Source organism: Athalia rosae, chromosome 7, assembly GCF_917208135.1.
Source record: "Athalia rosae chromosome 7, iyAthRosa1.1, whole genome shotgun sequence".
In the NCBI taxonomy this organism is placed as follows: domain Eukaryota; kingdom Metazoa; phylum Arthropoda; class Insecta; order Hymenoptera; family Athaliidae; genus Athalia; species Athalia rosae.
This window is the reverse complement of record NC_064032.1, coordinates 7,500,660-7,507,229: the sequence shown is the minus strand read 5'-3', so window position 1 is coordinate 7,507,229 and position 6,570 is coordinate 7,500,660. Positions and strand designations below refer to the sequence as shown.

The following is a 6,570-nucleotide window of genomic DNA, read 5'->3' as shown; positions in this document are numbered from 1 at the left end:
ATTGTTGATCCGTCTAAAATTGATAACATTGCTCAAACTCAAGATCTTTCTGTTAATGAACTAAATCCAACGTCTGAAGAAATCAAAGAAATAGATGATCGGGGAGAGGATCATAACTTTTTCAAAGAACTTCCATCGGTCGCGGATAATCTAACGACACTAGATGATCTGCAATCTCAATCAATGTTAGCGTTACTTAAAGAATACAAAGCATTATTTTCCAATAAACCAGGGTGTGGTGACGTGTACGAACATAAAATTAGGTTGACAAAACAAAATCCACATCTCAGAAAATCTTATCCAGTGCCAATCGCGTTAAGAGAAGTTGTTAATAAAGAAATTGAATACATGCTTGACTTGGGTATAATCGAACGATCAATAAGCCCATGTTGCAATCCATTAAGAATTGTAAGGAAAAAGAAAAATCAAATACGTATATGTCGGGATGCTAGATTTTTAAACGATGTAGTCGAAGGTGACAATGAATCGCCACCAAGTATACCAGACTTATTACAAAAACATCATGGTGTGAAATATATGTCAACAATCGACTTGACTCACGGGTATTGGCAAATATCATTATCACCAGAATCTCGACAATTAACAGCATTTTTGCATGGATCAAGTCTGTATCAATTCTGTAGAGTTCCGGTTGGCTTGAAAACAGCAGGGAGTGCCTTTATAAGAGCTTTGAATTTAGCATTGGGAAATGACTATTCGACATTTCTAACTTGTTACGTAGACGATTTATTAGTAACATCGCCAGATTTTGAAACACATCTTTTACATTTAGAGCTTGTATTCAAAAGATTACTTGAACATAATTTCACATTACGGTTAGAAAAGTCTAAATTTTGTAAGGAATCGGTCATCTTTTTAAGATTATTATTAACACCACAAGGAATTACACCTGATCCAGAAAAACTCGCTATAATTAAGAATTTTCAAGAACCCGAGAATCAATTAGATTTACAGCGCATTCTTGGAATTTGTAATTTCTATAGACAGTTTAGTATTCAACATTCAAATTATCTAGACCCTTTTAGAGAATTGTTAAAAAAAGACGCAGTTTGGAATTGGACAGATGAACATTCTAAAGCATATAAATTATTGAAAGAAAATTTCATGAAAAGTGTAACGTTGTGTCATATTATACCGAATTATCCCTTTAAAGCCCAAACTGATGCAAGCAATAAAGGGATTTGTGGAATCCTTTATCAAACGGATAACGGAGGAGATAATTACTTAATAGCGATTGTAAGCAGATGTTTAACAGCAGCAGAAATGAATTCCACTACAACCGAAAAAGAATTGCTTGCAATTATGTATGCTGTTCAGAAATTTAGAATGTTTTCTTCCTACCCTGCTCGAAAGTGCGTGTTTCGTCCCTGCTTTCGGGGACGCAAGTGCTACTTTTTCTCCCTACTACCACGCCATCACTTGTTAGCAGGGAGCAAATATTAATTTGCCGGGACGTACGTTGTTAATTTGGCGAAGATAAAAACTTTTTCCTAACCCGGGCTCGAACCTCGAACGTCTGATTGTGAGTAAACATCCGCAACGCTACTCGCTAGTCTAGCCGACACTCATAATCATTAAGTTCAATTTCTCAATATTGTGGGCAACCATGGGAGGAATAACCCATGCGGCTACTTCCTCCAAAGCCAATCAATCAAATTCAATATTGAAATGCGATGATTTTGATAATGATTTGGATAAAAATCAAAAAGAGGATTTTGGGAATTCAGAGCCATCTATTTCCAGTAATCGAATCCTTTTTCCAAACTTTGTAACGGCCGGTGAAATTGCTCTGAATCGGAAACGGAGTTTCATGGACAAGCCTCCAGTAAAAGTTTTTCAAAATCTGAAAAACGCTGAAACACCAGCAAAGAAAACGAAGACCTTATTGTTAGACCATGACCGACGATCTGAGACCATAACCTCAGAGACCTTCAATAATCTACATTCCAATATTGATCGGATTTCATCTTTTGTAAATTGTACTTTTAGTAATTGTGTTTTTAATATTACACCTTGCTCGTGTAATAAAAATGACCGTTCCTAAATGAAAAAAATATAGATTAAAATGTTCTTACTTTTCTTGATGATCTGGGGATGCCTGCCGTCGGCCAGCAACCCTCGCTTCGCTCGGGTCGCAAATGCCGGCGCACATTCCCGATAGACATGAACATGCGATGGCAATAATTACGTGCGAACGCACTTTCGAGCAGGGTAGGAAGAAAAATAGTATACACACTACGGCACGTAAGTCTCACTACCGTTCCTGCTCCTCACGGTCCCTCGCTTCGCTCGGGGCCAAACACGCAGGGACGTAAGTGAAACTTTCGTCCCTAGTTGTGTAATGTAATATTATTGCAAAGACTCAATTCAAAATAATTACCGATCACAAGAGTTTAACTTTTCTTAGAAATAGTACTTTTCATGATGGAAGATTGATACGATGGTGTTTGTTGTTGAATGAATATTCATTTGACGTAGAGTATTGTCGAGGTGCAGATAATAAAGTGGCTGATTTTTTTAGTAGGAATCCTGAGGGAAAATTTGAAATTACTCACGAACAGAAGCCATTCATAATATCAAAAATTGAATCGTTTATTAAAGTACCAAATAAAACAAGTTGTTCGCGAATCGCAAACTTGATACTTACAAGTTGTTAGTTCAGTCATGGATAAAGATTTAAAAGATCAATTCAAAAAGTTGAATGAATTACAGCAAAATGATGATACAATAATCAAACAAAAAGAACGAGTAATTAACAGTAAGGAAGAGAATCCTTGTTTTCAAATCTATAACATTTTATTTCATCAAGATTATACAACGAAATTATGGCGAATTGTAGTACCCATTTGTTTAAAAGACTCTTTAGTTCAGTTTGCGCATTCAAAACTAGGTCATTCAGGACAGTATAAAACATTGCAATATCTAAAGTCCAACTATTATTGGAAAGGAATAGCAAGAGATGTTAAAAAATTTGTAACTAATTGTGATCTGTGCCAAAGAGTCAAATATTTATCTATAAACATGGAAGGAGAATATGATATGGTAAAAGCTAACGAGCCAGGGGAATTAGTAACTGTTGATTTTTATGGTCCGCTACCGAAATCAGTTGGGGGGGTACAACATATTTTTGTAATGATGGATGCATTTTCTAAGTACGTCAGTTTGTACCCAATGAAAAAAGCCACAACGTGTGTCAGTTTAAGAAAGATTTTAGAGTTGTACATTCCGAAATTTGGCAAACCGAAAAAAATATTATCGGATCACGGAACACAGTTCACAGCTCATGATTGGAAAAATACTTTGCAAAAAGAAGGTATCAATGTTTGTTATTCAAGTATTCGTCATCCATAATCCAACCCAACTGCAAAGGTTATGCGAGAACTTGGTAGACTATTTCGGACATTTTGCGCAGATCAACATACTAACAAGTGGGCTAAGTTCATACCTAAGATAGAAACTCTTTCGAATATTACTACGCATTTGAGTACTGGATACACACCACACGAGCTACATTTTAACGAAAGGCCCACGGATCAGATAAGAAACATAATTAAATATCCGGACGCTATACAAATTGACCACCAAACCAAAATCTTATTAGCACGAGAAAATCTGAAACGAAATGTTCAAAAACGCAAAAATAATCAAAAGATCAAACGAATAGTTGAATTAAAAGTAGTTGATTTAGTATTATCAAAAGTTCCTATGCTATCTAACGCGCAAGACAAAGTAACCCATAAATTTTTCCATATATAACAAGGACCGTATAGAATAATAACAGTAATTGGACGAAACGCATTTGTACTGTCTGATCCAAACGATTTAGAGAATATCAAAGGTACATATAATAGAACTAATCTCAGGAAATACCAACGCACTTAAAATCTGCTGTCGCGGTACGAACCATAATTATTTTGAATTATCTATTTATACAATTCTTCAATTTAGTGGTTTCCACTCCTCGTTTCCTTGGCACAAAGGTTAAACGGAAAAAGAAAAGTTGAGTTAATGCTGTTAACATTTTTTTTTTTTGCGTATTCAGATTTATTGGAATAATTTAAAGTAATCGTGCATTACTGCGGTATTTGAGCACATATTTGTTGACAAATAGTGAAGAATTGCATTTTTATTGTCAATTACATTTGTTACTTTTGATTTCGCAATCGTGGCGTGTTCAGTTCTTTGTGTCATCGCGATACGGCCAATACTCCACAAAATCATCTCGAATGTTGATAACTGTATCCTTAATGGTTCCAAAGTCCTTCAAGGTCGAATCTGACCATCTTTGATTAATTTTTCACTGTTCCAGTGAAACCATCATATTTATCACAAATATTTGAGCGAATGAGATTAATCTATCGGAGCACATTTTGAGAGGAATTTAATTTATTGGAAGCAAGTATCCAATGGTTGAATCAGGCAATAAATGATTGGTTGTAGATATTTACAGACCGAGAGAATCAGGTGAGAGTATTGTAATTGTTTTTGTCAAATGGAAACCACCATTTCAAGCACCACTATATTGATCATATTCACTTCACATCGTATGCCATAAGTACAAGATGGCATATTTTGAGAGTAGAACTCGGTACACACCTGATAGTGGAGGAACTACTCTACTGCACAACAGCTGATGAGGACGCTGCAGTAGTGAAAAATACGCCACATGCTGCCAGAGGCGCGCGCGTACTAAAAAAAAGTTCCAACTTTCACCGCTAAGCGGTACATGTTTCTCGCAGTTGAAATGACGTTTTTAGAACCTTAAGTACAGGGCCTGATCGGGCATCCAGTATCGCTTCTCGGCCTTTTGGCTAAGATCAAAGTGTAGTATCTGTTCTTATCAGCTTAATATCTGATACGCTCCCCATTGGGGAGCCAGAATATTAATCTGATTTTTGGAAGTCGACGGAGTGTCGGGGGCTTGCTCCGGCTCTGTCACGGGTTGTCTCGGCATTGCAGTGCCGCCGTGTACGGCCCAATAATCTCTAATTAAACATAATCAAACACTTTTATTTATTTTCTTTTTTTTTATTTTTCTAGCCGAGACGACCCGATCTTCCAAAAATCAGACATTTTACCGACCGACGAAAAACGACGAAAACGGACCGAGGAGCGATTTTATTACCGACGCCCAGCCACACTCACGAGACCCCCACAACAATTACTGACAGAGGGACTTACTGACTGGTAACAGGATAGGAGACTGTGCGGAGATGAAGCGGTGAGTCAGCGCCATCTTTCTTTCTTCACCTAGCGCTGTCACCCCCGGCGACAGGTGCCCGTCAGCGTGTCGTCGCCATCTTCTTTCGGAGGCGTCACGTGGTCACCTGTCAAAGGAAAAGCATGCACCCCCCCCGTAGCAGCGTGGTCTGAAATTATGGCCACGTTTACCCATCCCGAACGCGTGACCTTGAGGATTTGTGAAGCCGCGTGAACCGGAGCGACTCTCGCCAATCAATTCGTTGATTGGGGGGAGCCGCTCTACATAGCGCGGTGGATCGATGAGCTGGGGGAGCGTAAGTCCCGCGGTCTGAAGGATAATTTATTATACCTGATGTCGCGGGATCCCTCCGTCAGCGCGTCCGCTCGCGAAGGCGGTTGAAAAGCATCTGCGTGCAAATCAGCCGTCCGGAGCGGCGGACTCGATGCGCCCCCTCGCGGGCTGCGGCCGAAGCAAGTGACGCGAGTTGCGAGCCGAGGTGCGGCAGTCCGCGAGCCCTCCGCCCCCTCTGTCGTCGCCCGAAGGCGGCAGAGGTGACACCTGCTATCGCTATCTCTCTTCTCTATCTTCTCCCTCTTTTTTAAATGCCCGCTTTAAATGCCCACTACAGCTGTCTCCGCTATTTTTCAAATTTTCAATTTCATACTTCTACTAATGCGCTGCTCACCATATGCTGATTCGATGCCAGTCTCGACAGCTTTATTGTGATATTTATTCGATTGATTCTATTTATTTATTTATTTATTCGTTTATTTATTTATTATCCTGTTACGTTACCTTCATTGTTTAGTTAGTAAGTTTTAATTGACTGATAATTTAGTAGGCTTTTTACACCTCACTTTTTAATTAATTGATATTGTTGACTGGGCTTTCTACACCCTATTTTACTATTTACTTTAGTATATAAGGCGTAGATTTAGGTAATTGACTGACTGGGCATTTTACACCCTTATTTTTATTTATTGATAATTGCAGGGCTTTTTACACCCTTTAGTGTTAGGTATTTATTTATTTATTTATTATTTTATTTATTAATTTAGACTAGGTAATTAGACCAGTTCAGTAAGTCCCTGACAAAAAACAACAGACAAAATGACAATTCAAATAATCATTAAATTTCCGTTCCCGCAAGAATTTAGATGCCCAGAATGCTTTGAAAATAATCAAGGGAGAAGGACGGGCGGAGTATTCAAATCGCACTCGGACCTGCTAAAACACGCTAAGAAACATCACCCGGGGCACACTGTTGAACACCAGTGCGGCGTGTGTGGCTTCACCGGCGACGGGAGGTATCCTCTGAAGGCGGTGAAGGCACATCACGCCGCCGC

General features: G+C 38.8%; 1 non-coding gene across 1 annotated transcript; it reads left to right on the top strand.

The window, feature by feature from the left end:
• Nucleotides 1–4,812: 4,812 nt before the first annotated feature.
• LOC125501967 lies at nt 4,813–5,005 on the top strand. The gene has a single exon (XR_007279714.1). It is a non-coding gene; the product is annotated as a U2 spliceosomal RNA (small nuclear RNA).
• The last annotated feature ends 1,565 nt before the right edge of the window (nt 5,006–6,570 follow it).